This window comes from Mastigoproctus giganteus, chromosome 4, assembly GCF_048544385.1.
Source record: "Mastigoproctus giganteus isolate SK-2022 chromosome 4, ASM4854438v1, whole genome shotgun sequence".
In the NCBI taxonomy this organism is placed as follows: domain Eukaryota; kingdom Metazoa; phylum Arthropoda; class Arachnida; order Uropygi; family Thelyphonidae; genus Mastigoproctus; species Mastigoproctus giganteus.
This window is the reverse complement of record NC_143578.1, coordinates 31539179-31557158: the sequence shown is the minus strand read 5'-3', so window position 1 is coordinate 31557158 and position 17980 is coordinate 31539179. Positions and strand designations below refer to the sequence as shown.

The following is a 17980-nucleotide window of genomic DNA, read 5'->3' as shown; positions in this document are numbered from 1 at the left end:
AGTACGTAAAGAATGCATAATACATCTAAAAATGGGGAAAAAAATAGGGGAACATAAACTGCTATGATTAAAAAAGCAACAAGAGACTAGCAGATATATATATATATTTTTTTTTATTTTCAACATATAGACTTTTTCTGCAAAACACTAGATTTTAATCAGATAAGGAAAGAATAGACAGGATCCAGAACCAGAAAAATAAAATAAAACGTTTAAACTTTGGATAATTCAATACTAAACAAAAAAATAAAATAATAAAATATATATTATTCATAATAACGGCCAGTATAATGAAACTTGCTAAGACAAACAAATCCTTATTGACATATTCTTATTTAATACAAAAAAAATAATAATAAATAAATTAATTAATTAAAAACAACTCCTCCCCAAAAAAAAAGATGAGTGGGGAGCAGTATAGACATCTAACGCAGACTGAGAGGAAATGAAAAAACACAACCTTCAAATATTTAATTCATTCAAAATCAAAAACTTTATTAATAACTAAGGAGTAACTGTGTAATCAGATATGAAGTTCTCTCAACAGCACAGACAGGTACCAGTACAGCTCACTCATGTTTTTTCAATGATACACAGGAATTTTACCAGCAGGGATAAGGAGGTGATAGTCCCATTGTATAAGGCAATAATTTAGGCCACATCATGAGTACTGCATACAAGTCTGGAAACATCATTTTAGGAAGGACATGGATCTGTTAAAGTGGTGTAGCGAAGAGCAACAAAATAGGTGAGGGGAGCAAAAGGGTGCCCTTACTAGGAAAGGCTTCAGTTTTGCAAATTGCAGCATCGGGAGACTATGCACCTGCAAGGAGATCTCACTAAGGTGCATTTAAGGCCTTGAATGGATTGAATAAGCTCAATACTGAGGGAATCCTTAATCTTTCTCAGTCTGAGCAATGAAGAATTCATTGCTCAGACTACACAAAAGGGGGCAAGAATTCAAATTGAAAATGGATGGTTGCAAGTCTGATGTGCAAAAATTTTACTTCAGCCACGTGGTGATTGTTGGAACAAACTCCCATCTGGTGTTGTAAAGGAGGGTCATTTGAATAAATTCAGGAAATAAATAAATAAAATGTTAGAGGAGGTGGACAGGTGAAATGGGAAGTGCTGGCTTTTTTTTTTTTTTTTGTTGATGCTGTATAAGCTTGCTTTCTTGCATCATTTGCTAAAGTTGAGGCACTGACTTTCAAAAATAGTAAAGATTGTGGGGGTTATATTTCAATGCAGGAAATACGAAAATTGAACACAAACATACATTTTTATATGATTTCACACAACCAATTCTCCTTAAATTTAAAATAAATTTTCAATATAATATATTTAAAATTAATGAAGTATTTCTTATTTCATATTGGCTTAGATGCCTTGGCATTAAATAACACTTCACCAGTGGAGAAGACTATTGTCATTTATTCTCAGCGGATACCACCACCCAGACGGCACCGTTTCAAAGCTTGTTGGCTTCTCTTCGGTGGGCGGGCAGGTACCCTGGTGTTGCAATAGTGATAACCCAGTTATGAAGTATAACTTCATAATGCAGTCACAATATGTGAAGGCAGTCACAATATGAGATATAACCAAAACGATGCCAATTTAATTAATTAATTAATTTAATTTAATTTAATTAATTTAACTACTTTGGTAGATAGCTATGTTAAAATGATAACGTTTGCACTAACCTACATATTAGTCATTCTACCTTGTAGCATGAGGCCTTTGCCCTTAAATACTTTATAGTGTATATCACTATGCACCATCAGGCTTCTCTCATATTATGAAGTTATACTTTGTAAATGAGTCTGGTGTCGGTAGAACAGAATTATGTACATATGATGTTGTTGTTTGGTTTTTAGGAGCATTAGCAACTAAGGCCATATTGCTCCAGGATATGCGGTGGTCATTCCTTAACCTTTCCGCATCCTCCATATTTGGTGGTGACGGGCTTGAACCCCGATCTAATCAAGAAGTGTGTGCTACGCACTGCTGCTCCTTCCCACCTGGCTACGGAGGCGCCTATGTACATGTGATGATCGCCAGTGCTCATCATACTGTAAAACCGTAGATTCCATAATGGGATGCAACTGCACTCCCCCTAGTGCGATTCATGGTACTATTACTGCTAGCTATGTGCAGTGCCTCAAGCCATGAGTGCTGGTGGTAATCTAGTGCACAGGCGACAATTTCAATATCCAGTCGGGGATCAAGATTGCACTGTTCAACCCAATAATATTTGGCGACTGCAGAGCGTTCAAAATTAGCGGTTCAAAGAGCCACCTCATGTTCAGAAACCCGATCTTTCAAACTCCTGTTGGACTCACCTACATAACACTCCCCACAATTCGGACATGTAATGCAGTATACGGAACCACTCCATAGAAAAGGAGGAACAATGGGAAGCTCTTTCTTCTTTGTGTAAAGATGACACTACTGTAGTCTTGCCTGCAGATAAGGGACAGTGCACTGTTGTCCTGGACAAGTCCAAGTATCTTCGTAAAGCCCTCACTCTATTGCAGGATTGGGAGGTTTATGAAACTGTGCAAGACTCTCCTGTTAAAGTGTTGGAGCAGTTGGAATCTAAAGTTAATAAACTTGCACATTCCTGATTTTTAGCTAATAAGATTACCAAGAATGTTTGCTGGAAGCTTCATGCGACAGGATGTACACTCCCGCAGTTTTATGGACTTCCAAAGATCCATAAACCTGATATTCCTTTGTGGTTTACTGTTTCTTGTTGTAATACACCTACATATGAACTTTCTAAATATGTTTACAAGTTATTAGCACCCCTTGTTTGAAAAATTGTTTCTAGTGGTACACATCTTTTGCATATTATTAAAGATTCAATTATTTCTGAGAGCGAGGTTATGGTCTCCTTTGATGTGGTTTCTCTGTTCACTTCTATTCCTGTACAACAGGCTATTGCCTGTGCGAGACAACTTTTGAGCAGGGATACCACATTGAGAGACAGAACCTCACTCTGTATAGATGTTCTTTGTACCACTCTCAATCTGTTTTTAATGGGGGGCATGATCATGTTCAATGACGCTCTGTTTCGGCAAATATAGAGCACAACTATGTGTGCCCCTGGTAGTCCAATCGTGGCCAATATCACCATGGAAAAACTTGAGTCAGATTTTCTTGAACTTACCTGTTCCTATCACTCTCTGGTGTCATTAGTTGATGATATCTTCGCCACTGTCCCCCAGGGATCAGAAACTCGACTACTGCAATATCTCAATTTCCTGTCACCTTTCATTCAGTTTATGAACTGGAGGTCAATAATACTGGAGCCTCCGTAGTCAGGTGGGCAGGAGTAGCACATGCTTCTTGATTAGACTGGGGTTTGAGCCCTTGACCACCAAATGCGGAGGATGTGGAAAGGTCAGGGAATGACTACAGCATATCCCTGGAGCAATATGGCCTTAGTTGCTAATGCTCCTAAAAAAAATCAAAAAAAAAAAAAAATCAATAATACTCTTCCTTTTTGGATGTTTTAGTCCAATGCGTGAGTTCGCGTTCTGTAACTTCTGTTTTTTGGAAGCCAATATGTGCAGTCCAATTTACCAATTATGGGTCTGTGCATGCCACTGGTCATTTGCATCACACTGCTCACATTTTATTCTCCCACGCTTAGAGAATATGCACTCTAGTTTGATTGGTGAGAGGAAATTGGAGATTTCCAAAATTAGGACAGAGCTTTTAAATTGCAGTTGTCCACCTCAGGTTCTAGATAGATGTGAGCTCCAGGCTCACAAATTTGTTGCGCAATCTAACCTTCCTCGAGTTAATGAATTTATTTCTACTGCCTACATCCCCTATTATCTAGGTGTATTGGAACGTCTTGTTAGGATTTTGCATTTCCACCATATATGATCTATGCAACTTCTGGGGAGGAAATTACATTCTATTATTTCTAAGGTGAAAACACCTGTTCCTCCTCTTCTATGGAATGGTTCTGTATACCGCATTACATGTCCGGATTGTGGAGGATGTTGTGTAGGTAGTCCGGCAGGAGTTTGAAAGATCAGGTTTCTGAACATGAGATGACTCTTCGAACTGCTAATTTTGAACACTCCATGGTTGCCAAACATTATTGGGTTGAGCAGCACAATCTTGATCCCTGACAGGATATTGAAATCATTGACTGTTCACGTGATTACCACCAGCACTCATGGCTTGAGGCACTGCACATAGCTAGCAGTAATAGTACCATGAATTGCACTAGGGGAGTGCACTTGCATACCATTATGGAATCTACTGTTTTGCAGTATGGTGAGCACTGGCGATCATCACATGTACGTAATTGTGCTCTACTGACACCAGACTCGTGATGCATGATCATGCTCAGCTGACTTTTGCTGTTGTAATCAATATATATATATATATATATATATACATACTGCAATACACCATTCACTGACTAAGCTGATGAAGAAGCACTTTGTCTCAAAAGCTACTGTATATTTTATTAGTTTTATCCATATTTTATTGTATTTTAATGCTTTTATTTTATCTCTGTTTTAGTATTTTATGTAGATATTATTTATTTATTTTAATAAATTTATTTTAAGTCAGTTTGTCGGTTGTCGCTAGAAAGTTTTTGATATGCAACCCGAAGCTCAAGGCCTGTTTTCCAATATACCAAACCAGCCACGAGATCCCGATTCCTTCAGCCCTCCCATGCAATGGACTTTGTAGTTTTACTACTGCAATCAAGTCCCGTTGTAAGAATTACTGCTTTCTCATTACGTGGCAAATGACATTAATTAGCAATTTTGTGCTGAATGGTAAATAAAGTATCAAGTCTAATGAGTAGTCAAGCTATATGAGGAAAGAAAAACTTACCAAACAAACATGTAATAAATGTTTCAAGCATAATTAATCTCGAACTGGGCTGCATTAGTCCATCACAGCAAATTAATAACGCGCTGTAGGCTTTTATTTCAGTGCAAGAATCAAAATAGTATGGTAAAAGTATGCAACTCTTGAAAAAAAAGTAAGGTCCTTGAACAGAATTGAATAAATCCTCTATTTCTTCAGATTGAGCTAATGAAAGAAGTGGAGTTCCTCAAGGATTGGTACTAGGACCACTCTTGTTTTTGATTTTGTTAAATGACACTGACGAAGGGTAGCACTGTATTAGGGGGTTTGATGTCAAAAATGTGCAGATGATATTAAGATTGGAAGAGTATTTAATGATCAGTGACAGAGCTTCTTCAGGATGACTTAGACTTCAGAGATGGTAAAAAAAGTGGCAGCTATCTTTTAATGCGGCAAAATGCAAAGCCTTGTGAAACAGCAACCCCAAAACCATTAACACACTTGATGGGGTTCAACTAAAAACAGCAGAGGAAGATAAAGATTTGGGAGTTAACAATATGGTCAGACAGACAATTTTTCCGAGCAGTGTAGACAAGTGGCAAAGAGGATTCAAGGTTTCCTATTAAGGATTTATCGAACATTTGCTTGTTGACACAGGGAAGTCATAATACTACTGTATGAGGGAACTGTGAGACCACACTTGGAATACTATTTCCAGGTATGGCGACTGCATTTGCTTATAGAGATAGAGGGTTGCTTATAATACCACAGTGAGACCATACTTTGAATACAATGTCCAGGTATGGAGACTGCTTAAAAAAAAAAAAAAAAATTCTTAAGAGAGTCAAAGACAGGCAACACACCTGATGAGATTGGCAAAAGGATGCCTGTATGAGGAACGACTTTGGATATGTGGGCTGCAGAGCATAGAAACTAGACACGTCAGAGGAGATTTGACTAAGGTTCTGAGATGCAAAAGTAAAATGAACAAGGGTGAAATTTCACTGTTATAACAGTGGGGGAAGAGATTTCAACTGGATTATAGGAAATTGGGAATGAGATTAGCTCTGTGCAGGCAAAGTTTTTACAGCTCCAGCTAATAGAGAAGTTTTTCTCAAATTTTTGCTGTTTTATGGACTTAAATTGGCATATTAATTTATTTTCTAGAAGTAGTTTTATATTCCTAGTACCGATACTTAGTTTAATTTGAACTTAGATAGAGATTTTGTTGGTTATTACTTAGTATCGGTAAAATCTTGTTCAATCCATGTGTTGGACAAGATTTTGCCGCTCCAGCAAACGCTAAGTTTTTAATTATATATAGCCATTTTATTGACTTAATTTTTATATATTAAATTATTTTCTATATGTAGCTTATAGATATAGTCAAGGTCATTGGTTTATTTTGAATTTAGACAGCAATTTTTAAAGTTAATTAATACAGTCAGTCCTCGTATAGCGCGCCTCCGTAGCCAGGTGGGAAGGAGCAGCAGTGCGTAGCACACGCTTCTTGATTAGACCGGGGTTCGAGCCCATCACCACCAAATACGGAGGATGCGGAAAGGTCAGGGAATGATCACTGCATATTCCAGAGCAATATAGCCTTAGTTACTAATGCTCCTAAAAACCAAATAACAAATAACGTAACCTCGTATAGCACGATAGTTGTGTTCCTAGAAACCCTCGTGCAATGCAAAATTGTGCAATATAAACAACAGGCCCTATGGGAAAAATAGGGTTAGGTGCTGACCACCCAAGATTGAACACACATTTGTAATCAAAACATTACCAAACAATAAATTATCGTAATAAAATATTGCTAATGCTTTTGCTTCTATCGTAAGCAAACTTGTTTTTTGTTTGATTTTCTATCCAAACAGATGACAGCCGTTCCATCCCTTCCAATTCTTTGTGTCTTAATCTAATGGATTTTAATTACACTTTGAGTTGTTCCTGCTATGCAAGTTGTTTTTATTTTCTCTGCGTTCTTTGTAATTCTCGGCATTGCCTCATTTTTTTAGGCCTGTAGCACGTGCAATATCACATGGTCTTTCATTTTGCTCAAGGCATTTCACAATTTCATATTTTTTCTCTATCGACAGAGGCAGATTGCCCATAAGCCTTACCAGGGAAACCACGGTGGGTCAGAGGCCAGTGTGATTTTGGCCATAAACCATAGTATGAGGCCACTATAAATTTTTCCGGGTAAGAATTTTTGACCCAGCCCGCCTTTGTTTTTCGATATTGCTTTTCTTTTTCTCTCTGAATCTGTAGTGTCTTCACTAGGACGCTTCCTTTTCACACCTTTTAAGTATTTTACTCATTTTTATGGTACAAAGCACAATTAAAAAATGAGGAGGCACGCTTGATACACATAAACAAAGCTGTGCGCATGTAGCAACTGAATAAACAACACCGTAAAGGCAGACAACTCTACCTCACTAGTTCACATTTTACTAAAGCACATTTCTGGGGGGTTACTACCATAAAACAATAAAAACAATTTCCAGTTGCGTTCCTGCTAGTTTAATCTGTTATAAACTGGAAGTAAACTCGATCTAATTGCATTTGCGATAATACCAATAGCTGGAATTTTACGTTATTATGGTGAAATGCGTTTCCCCTTCACTGATATAAAAAACATAAATATATTTTCAGAATCTTCTCTTCATTGCTATCGTGTTGCGTTTGGTTGGGGTGATTCCACATTGGACTGCCATTTCTTGTAAACACAAAGGCGAATCGTGCATAAGCGAATTCGGTTCGTGTTATATAAGATATCGTTCCCCTATTTATAAATCGTGTATGATCGAATTTGTGTAGTGTAAACACGCGTTATACGAGGACTGAATGTACTAAGTGTCCATAGATTTACCATTCTTAACTTGTCACCATTGTAATACGATACAAAGTATAACCCGAACTAGATAGCATAAGGTTTAACGTAAAATTGGATAGCGAAACACGTAGCACTGTATTAGAAATCTGTTAGCTTAGTATAGTATAGTATTATCAATTAATCAGTAAAATTTATTAATCTTATTCAATTTCATTGTCAATTAAATTGTACTTTTTTAACTAAATACATATAATGACCTAGATTTTACAAATGTAACATTATAAATCAATACACATAACTTGACAGGAGATACAAAAGTCATATAACATAACTCGGAGATAATATTTGATACTGGTACTAGTATACTAGTACCAGGCATACTAATACACCCTGTGTGTATATATATATATATATATAGGGTGTTTCAAAAATGATGGTCAATAATTTAAAGGTGAAATGTACAGACTACAATATGCAAAAAAAGCCTAGTAAACATGGGTCCTAAAGTGAATTGTTTTCGAGACATTGCACATTTCTAGTTGGGATCCACCACTGACAAGGTGAACTGTACAGAGTTGGAATCCACCACTGACCTGTTTGTTTAGGTTAGGTTATGCTCATTCTCTCCCATTTCTCCTCTATCAAAACTCTGAGACACAGCAGGCATACTAGTACTTGTCAACGGATAGTCAACATGGAAAGAGGTTATGGCAATGAACAGTATGCGGACATGCACTTCGTGTATGGTAAAGCCAATGACAGTGCACTCGAGACTGCACATTGTACCAAGAAGCATTTCCTCACTAAAGGCAGCCCAAAAGGCGCACATTCATCAGGGTGCATCATTGTGTTAGAGAACAAGAGGCTTCACACACATAGAGTACGAGCAGGTAGGCCCAGAAGCATAACATTTGATGTTGAGGAAAGGGTATTAGAAAGAACATCATGTAACATCTGTCAAGCTGAAATCAAAAATTAAAAATGTATTATCTTATTTTAAATAAAACCACCCTTAGCAAAGGATTCACAGCTTTTTGCTAAACTAGTGCTCCCATAGTCAGTGGCAGATTGTAACAGAAAATGTGCATTATCTTGAAAATGGTTCATTTCGGCCCGATGCTCACTGAGACTTTTTGCTTATTTTAGTTTGGTCAAAATATCAAAGGCAGATATTGTTGGGATATCAGTGACATGGAGTCACACAGATATAAGGAATGCAGAACTGGAATTTGGGGAGTACAACATGCACAGGAAGGATAGACAGGATAGGAAGGAAGAGGGGCTATGCTATTAGTTAAAAAACAAATAAAATCCAAGGAAGTACAACCACATGACATGGCTGGACAGTGCAGTGTCGAATCAGTTTGGTGTGACATAAGCATTGGGAAAGCAAAATTGAGAGTAGGAATGTGTTATAGACCTAATGACTCTGATGAGTATAATAAACAACTGTACAGAGAAATTGAGTAAGCCAGTAAATCAGAGTGTCTTATAATGGGGGATTTTAATTTCCTAGATATTGACTGAAATTTGTGGGTTGATCACTTACACACTAGCAAAGCTTTTCTGGATTTATCGGATGATTGTTTTCTATAGCGGAATGTTTGGGAGGCATCAAGAGGGAGTAATATTCTTGATCTGATTATCAGTAGTGATTCTTCATGCATTAAGAATCTGCAGATAAAGGAAACACTAGGTGGCAGTGATCACAGTGTGCTGAAGTGGGATTTACTCAAAGAGGTAACTACCATCAGGGGTAAAGGGAAGGGCTTTAGATTTCGTAAAGGTGACTACGATGGACTGAGACAGTATTTAAATTCTATACAGTGGGATCAACTGATGATGTTACCAACAGCAAACTCAAAATGGGAAGCATTCAAAGAATTAATCTTGGAAGCTACTAGGTTTTTCATACCAACTAAGAAATATTGTTCAAGGTTTAGGTCTAAATGGATGTCAGATGAACTAGAGACATATGGCAAAGAAGAAAAATGTATAGGATACATATAAATTAACAGGTGACACAGACGAATATGATAGATATAAGCTGGTCTGTAACCAAGTCACGAATGGGGTTAGGCAGGCGTAGGTAGATTATGAGAAATCTTTGGCAAAGGATGCAGAGAAAAACAGCAAAGGGTTCTTTATTTATGTAAACTCTAGAAGGAAGGGGATGAATCAGATTGGTCCACTGGATATCAATGATTGAACTGTTGATGATCCTGCTCAGGTAGCTAACAAACTAAATGAGTATTTTGCATCTACATTCACACATGAGGAGTTATTCAGGGAGGGGTATGTCAGAGGTGAATTAAACTCTGGCAGTGAGCTAGATGATTTTGTAATAATTGAGAGCAAAGTGGAGGAGAAATTGTTGAAGATAAACATATAAGAAAGGTATCTGGGGTGGATGAGTTCTATCCAGTTATATTAAAGGAGGCAGCAAAGGAAGTAAGCAAACCCTTAGCCATAATTATGAGAGCTTCCTTGGACTCATGGGAGGTACCCATGGATTGAAGTTGTGCAAATGTGACCCCAATTCACAAAGGAGGATCAAAGGGAACACAAATAATTACAGACCTGTTAGTTTAAATTTTGTTCCAGGGAAATTAATGGAGACACTGGTTAAAGAAGCACTGCAGGATCATCTGGACAAAACTGCAGTAATAATTCAGACACAGCATGGGTTTGTTAAGGGGAAGTCTTGTCTGACCAATTTGATTGGATACTAAGATATTGTCACAAAGTAACTGGATGCAAAGAATAATTTTGATATCATATATTTGGATCTTAGAAAAGCTTTTGATACTGTTGCACATGGAAGACTGCTGCACAAATTGGAGCAGTGTGGAATTGGAGGCAAATTGCTGCTATGGATAAAGGGATGGTTGAGTGGGAGAAGACAGAGAGTGGTAATCAATTGACACTGCTCTTTGTGAACTAATGTTATTAGTGGGGTTCCCCAGGGTTCAATGCTGGGCCCATTGTTGTTTTGTGTATTTATCAATGATATTGGTGAAAGCATATCAGGCTGCAACAGGATCTAGAAAAGTTGAGCAGATGGGCTGATAGGTGGCAACTGAAATTTAACATTGACAAATGTAAAGTACAGGCCGGCCTCGAATAACGTGATTAATTCGTCCCGCGAGCGCATAGGGCAAAACGGAAACGTGTTAATCGAATATAATAATCAATAGGAAAAATTATAATTGGTCCTTGACCTTCTGGAATGTCCATAAAGAATTTTAAAAATACCTTTTAAAATAACTTTTTAACAGTATACAATGTAAAAGATAATGAAAATAATTATGGAATTAAATGTTTATTGCATAAAACACTGTTCCCAAAATGTGCGCAGTGGAATATTTTACATTTTCGAGGGAAATACAATGATACTCGACATCTGTAGGACACAGCGCGAACACCGCTCGAGGTAGTTCACAATTTCAACATTTCTTTATTAAGTTGTTTGAACCTAACTACTAAATGGAACTGTTGGGTATTTCTTTTGGTCTGGGTGTGCCTTGAAAAAATTACTGAGACACTAAGGGCTCCATGAACCGAGAAAGTTTGGGAACCTCTGACATAAAATACACAATGAAGAAATGACTGTTGCAGAAATATTTGAACAGTGTTGACTTTCTCTTTTCATCAATCAATTTCAGATAGCTGACTACAATCTTTTCTGGGCCCTGGCGAAATAAATATCGCAGAGAACCTCACCACCTTTTGTTTGAGGTTCTCTGCGATACAAAAGATTATCTAGTTCTTTTACCGTTATCTTCTTCGCGGCAACATTTTCATCTGGCTCATTTAAAAATTTGAATTTTTATGCAAGTGACTTTATTGACTTTATTAGCAGGAAACAAACAAGTAACACGTCTTCTTCCGATGGTTGATGGAACACACTGAGGCGGGCAGCAGCAAACATTGGTTTATTGCCCGTCCGACTTGCGGTAAGTTTAACGGGAAATTGAAATCTTTTTCAACTATTGCAAAAAAAAAAAAAGATCCTGTTAACTGGAAATTTTCATTGTGTAAAGTGAAAAGTGGTATAATTTTTTCAATTAGCGTTAACTGAAAATTGCATTGATCGAACTCGCATTATACAAGGCCTGGCTGTACTGCATAAGGGAAGCAGTAACCCCCGAGTAACGTATCAACTGTGTGGTACTATGTTGACTGCAAGAGTAGCTTATGGTGTCTTGTCAATGATATACAGGAATTTTTCTAGCAGGAATAAGGAGTTGATTATCCCCTTGTATAAGGCAATGGTCAGGCCACACCTTGAGTACTGTATACAGATCTGGAGGCCTCATTTTAGGAAAGATGTAGAGCTGCTGGAATGAGTGCAGAGAAGGGCAACAAGATTAGTGAATGGAATAAAGGGTTGCTCTTACGAAGAAAGGCTTAAGTTTTGCAAGTTACAGTGTCTGGAGACTAGGCACCTGAGAGGTGATCTGATAGAGGTGTATAAAGTCTTGAATGGTTTGAGCATGCTCAATGGTGATGGGATTCTTCCCCTTGCTCAGAATAATCACCTGAGAAGGCATAAATTCAAATTGAGGAAAGACTGTTGTAAGATAGATGTGCGGATGTTTTGCCTTCAGCCAGCGGATGATTGATTGGTGGAACAAACTTCCATCTGACGGTGTAGAAGATAATAGTTTAAATAGATTCAAAGCAGAACTAGACAAACATTTGGAGTGAGTGAATGGGTGAAATGAGGTTTTTTTTTTCTTTTTTTGGCTGATGCTATATAAGCTTGCTTTCTTGCATCACATGCCTTTACTAATGCTAAAGTTTTCTTTTAGACAGTAAGTTGCTAATTATTAGAATAAGCTTGGTTGAAGTTGAAAGCTGGGGAAATTCATAGTTCAGCTGGATATAGACTTACTTAGGAGGGAGTCAAATAGATGATTATTTATTTATTTTGTCCTGTGCTGCAAAAGCCTAGGGCTTCCTTGCACTGTATCATTAATACTAATGCATATTGACACAGAGGCTATATAAACTTGCTTTCTTGTATCACGTGCCTTTACTAATGCTAAGGTTTTCTTTTAGATAGTAAGTTTTAGCATTAGCATTAGCATTATTAGAGGCATTTGATGCAAGAAAGCAAGCTTATGCAGCATCAGCCAAAAAAAAAAAATAATAAATAAATAAATAAAAAATAACCACTTCCACTTAATCCCTCTGTTCGTTCGAAATACCTGTCCAGCTGAGCCTTAAACTTATTTAGGCTATCAACTTCCACGACAAGGGATGGAAGTCTGTTCCTCCAACCAACCACCCGCTGGCCAAAGGCAAATTTCCTCATGTCTATCCTACATCTGTCTTTCCTCAATTTGAATTTATGCCCTCTCAGGTGACTATTCTGAGCAAGAGGAAGAATCCCATCAGCAGCGAGCATGCCCAAACCATTCAAGGCTTTATACACCTCTATCAGATCACCTCACTGGTGCCTAGTCTCCAGATACTGTAATTTGCAAAACTTAAGCCTTTCTTCGTAAGAGCACCCCTTTGTTCCACTCACCAATCTTGTTGCCCTTCTCTGTACTCGTTCCAGCATCTCTACATCCTTCTTGAAATGAGGCCTCCAGACCTGTATACAGTACTCTAGGTGTGGCCTGAACATTGCCTTATACAAGGGAATAATCACCTCCTTATCCCTGCTAGAAAAATTCCTATATATCATTGACAATACACCATGAGCTATTCTTGCAGCCCATCTACCCTGTCAGAAAACTTCATATCTGCCTGCACAACCATCCCCAGGTCCCTTTCATTCTCTACCACTGTCAGTGTAGTACCACAGAGTTGATACATTGCTCTGGGGTTGCTGTTTCCCATATGTAGTACTTTACATTTGTCAATGTTAAACTTCATTTGCCACCTCTCAGCCCATCTGCTCAACCTTTCCAGATCCTGTTGCAGTAGCATAGTGTCAGTAGTGTCCTTGACAACCCTGCGAACCTTCTTGTCGTCTGCAAACTTGGACATTAAGCTTGATATACCATCATCAATATCATTTATAAATACAGAAAACAATAATGGACCCAATATTGAACCCTGAGGGACTCCACTAATAACATTAGTCCACAATGAGCAGTGTCCATTGATTACCACTCTCTGTCTTCTCCCCTCAACCACCCCTTTTATCCATAGCAGCAATTTGCCTCCAATGCCACACTGCTCCAATTTGTGCAGCAGTCTTCCATGTGCAACAGTATAAAAAGCCTTTCTAAGATCCAAGTATATAATATCAAAGTTATTCCCTGCATCCAGTTTTTTTGTGACTGCATCATAGTATCCAATCAAATTAGTCAGGCAAGACTTCCCCTTAACAAAACCATGCTGTGTCCGAGCTATAACTGAAGTTTTGTCTAAATGATCCTGCAGTGCTTCTTTAACCAGTGCCTCCATTAATTTTCCTGGAACAGAAGTTAAGCTCACAGGTCTATAATTACTTGTGTCAGCCTTTGATCCTCCTTTGTGAATTGGGGTCACATTTGCACATTTCCAGTCTATGGGTAACTCCCCTGAGTCCAAGGCAGCTCTCATAATTATGGTTAAGGGTTTGCTTACTTCCTTTGCTGCCTCCTTTAATATAACTGGATAGATCCCATCCACCCCGGGTGCCTTTCTTGTGTTTATCTTCAACAGTTTCTCCTCCACTTTACTCCCAGTTATTTCAAGATTCTGTAGCTTACTGCTAGAGTTGAATACACCTCTGGCATTCCCCTCGCTGAATAACTCCTCATGTGTGAATGTCGATGCAAAATATTCATTTAGTTTGTTAGCTACCTGAGCAGGATCATCAACAGTTGACCCATCAATATCAAGTGGACCAATCTGATTCATCCCCTTCCTTCTAGAGTTTACATAAGTAAAGAACTCTTTGCTGTTTTTCTTTGCATCCCTTGCCAAGGATTTCTCGTAATCTGCCTTCGCCTGCCTAACCTCCTTTGTAACTTGGTTGCATATCAACTTGTATCTATCATAGGCTTCTGTGTCATGTGTTAATTTGTAAGTATCCCATGCATTTTTCTTCTCTGCCACATGCCTCATTAGTTCATCTGACATCCATTTTGGCCTAAACCTTGAACAATATTTCTTAGTTGCTATGTAAAGCCTAGTAGCTTCCAAGATAAGTTCTTTGAATGCTTCCCATTTTGAATTTGCTGTTGGTAACATCATCAGTTGGTCCCACTGTATAGAATTTAAATACAGTCCATCGTAGTCACCTTTACGAAAGCAATAACCCTTCCCTTTACCCCTAATGGTAGTTACTTCTTTGAGTAAATCCCACTTCAGCACACTGTGATCACTGCCACCTAGTGGTTCATTTACCTGCAGATTCTTAATGCATGAAAAATCACTACTGATAATTAAATCAAGAGTATTACTCCCTCTAGTTGCCTCCCGAACATGCTGATGTAGAAAACAATCATCCAATGAATCCACAAAAGCCTTGCTAGTGTGCGAGTGACCAGCCCCCAAATTCCAGTCAATATCTGGGAAATTAAAATCCCCCATTATAAGACTCTCTGATTTACTGGCCCACTCTATTTCCCTGTACAATTTCTTATTATACTCATCAGAGTTATTAGGCCTATAGCACACTCCTACTCTCAATTTTGATCTCCGAATGCTTATGTCACACCAAACTGACTCGACACTGCACTGTCCAGCAATGTCAACTGGCTTCACTTCCTTGGATTTTATGTATTTCTTAACTAATAGCATAACCCCTCCTCCCTTCCTATCCTGTCTATCCCTTCTGTAGACATTGTACTCCCCAAATTCCAGTTCTGCATTCCTTATATCTGTGTGACACCACATCTCTGAAATCCCCACAATATCTGCCTTTGATGTTTTGAGCAATACGTCAAATTCATCAAATTTATTTACTAAACTCCTAGCATTGGTGTACACGCAAGTATACATGCACCTGCTCTTTTTCTTAGTTACCCTAACACAACCCATGTGTTTTTTTGTACCCCAATGATTCCCAGGAGTCTCTGAAATATCCTGCATCTTATTTTCCAGGCTGCGGCTCATTCCAATAGAAGCAGTGCAAGAATCATTAACAGTGGCTACTGTTAATCTATTAGTCCTTGTATCCCCCCAATATAGCAGTTTTCCGACCAACCTAACACTGCCTCAATAGCATCAGCAAACATTCTTGCACCTTTCTATTTAAGTGTATCCCATCCCTGTAGAAGCAGTCTCTCCTGTTAACAAGTACAGACCAGGCTGAAAAAAATTAATCCCCTTGAGCCTTGCACAATCTTTCCAGGGCCGAATTGATGGACAGGGCTCTCATCATATACTCCCTCCTATCGTGTCTTGGCAGAATTGCAGACACTTTCAAATTCAACCCTAATTCTCGGCTTTTGTTCAACAGTGACCTGTACTTGTTAAGTAATTCTGACGGTCTCCTACTCTTAATATCATTAGTGCCAACGTGTACAACTATATCACCTTTTGTGCCCTTAAAAGATGATATCCGCTCTACAATGTCATCAACCTTTGCCCCTGGCAGACATACCCTGGTCCTGTCCCACCTATCCTTTTTACAAAGCATGTTTCCCATTTTCCTGACAATAGAGTCAGCAACAACTACTTGTTCCTTTGGGACCAGCGCATTCTGCCTTGGGGGCTGCCGCTGTGTCGCGTGATGACCAAGTGCAAGCTCTGGCATTTGTGTGGGCATCTGAGAGCTTGATGGGCCCCTCACTTTTAATCCTTCGAGGGCATCCACCCTGTCCTTCAAGCTCTCATATAGGCCCATAACAACGCTGAGTTGTCGCCTGATTTCCTTACACTCCTTGCATCGCGCACACATAAAGATATCCCCCATGGCAGTATCATGTCCCGTACCCGACTGCTCCACAAACATCAAGCAAGTAGTGCATTTTAATAGGCTGTGATTCAGAGGGCAACTGCCCCCCCTCAGTTCTCCCCTGAGCCAAAGCACTCCCATTAGCTTGAGCCTTTTGCTTTGCTGCTCTGGTGTGAGTCATGATTTTGATTTAATTTCAATAAAATTTCAATTTCAGTACAAAATTAAAACCCTAAACTTATATCCCAACACAGTTATAACGCTATATTTATGTTTCAGTATCTACGAAATCCCTTTATATAACTTCCGTATCAAGTTAAGTATTAATTATTTATTTTTTACTAATTATTTATGTTACATAACCCAAGTCGTTATATGTATAGTTAAAAGTACAATTTAATTGACAATGAAGTTCAACAAGATTAATTATCTGAATAATTGACAATATTATGTACTATACTAGACTATAGTAAGCTTATGTTATCTATTATCGCGTAACAATCTCGGTAATTTACGAACGGTAAACACGTGGATTTGATACCCTTTCCGATACTAAGTAATACCTACAAAATCTCTATCTAAGTTACTTTAAACTAAGTATCGTAAATAGGAATATAAAGCTACTCTAGAAAATAAGTTAATATGCCAATTTAAGCTAATAAAACAGAAAATAAATCAGAAAAAACTTCTCTGTTCCAGGAGTGGCAAAAATGTACGTCCGCACAGGCTACTCGCATTTTCAAGTTGCTAATTATTAGAATAAGGGTGGTTGATGCTGAAAGCTGGGGAAATTCATAGATCAGCTGGATATAGACTTACTTAGGAGGGAGTCAAATAGATGATTATTTATTTATTTTGTCCTGTGCTGCAAAAGCCTAGGGCTTCGTTACACTGTATCATTAATACTAATGCATATTGACATAGAGGCTACATCTGATTCTGTTCGAATGTTTCCAAACAGAATCAGATGTAGAATCAGACTTCTGCAGCTGCTTGAAAACCACTACCAAATTAGAGGGAATATTCTTAACTTCCTTTCTTCACACCCGCAAGACTGGTTGGTCAAGTGTTTAGTAGGTGGAAATGTTTTTATTAGACTGATTTCAACCAAGGTTCTTCAAGGAGGGGTTCCTTTTGGGCTCCTTTTTTTCACCACCCTCATGTCCCTACTTGCTAAAGGCCTGCCTCATATGATCTATTTATTGTGCTGAACATCATGATTCCTACACCAATTGCTACAAAGGATGACCCTGTACATGTCATGCAACTGACTGACATGAAGCTCCAAGAAATGGCACTTTACTTTAATCAATTCGTCCTCGGAATAAACCCACAGAAATCAGATATATAACTGTTCTTCAAACAGATCCCCTCCAACAGTCAACCAATCTTCTTAGATTCTCTAATCCTAATAGTGTTTAAACATCCAGGATTTATCTACAATTTAT

The 17980-nt window shown here is 38.3% G+C and overlaps 1 protein-coding gene across 3 annotated transcripts in view; it reads right to left on the bottom strand.

Moving 5' to 3' along the window:
- The window catches only part of LOC150086576 (uncharacterized), a 302852-nt gene that overhangs the window by 32909 nt on the left and 251963 nt on the right, over positions 1–17980 (bottom strand). The gene's annotated exons all lie outside the window — the stretch shown is intronic.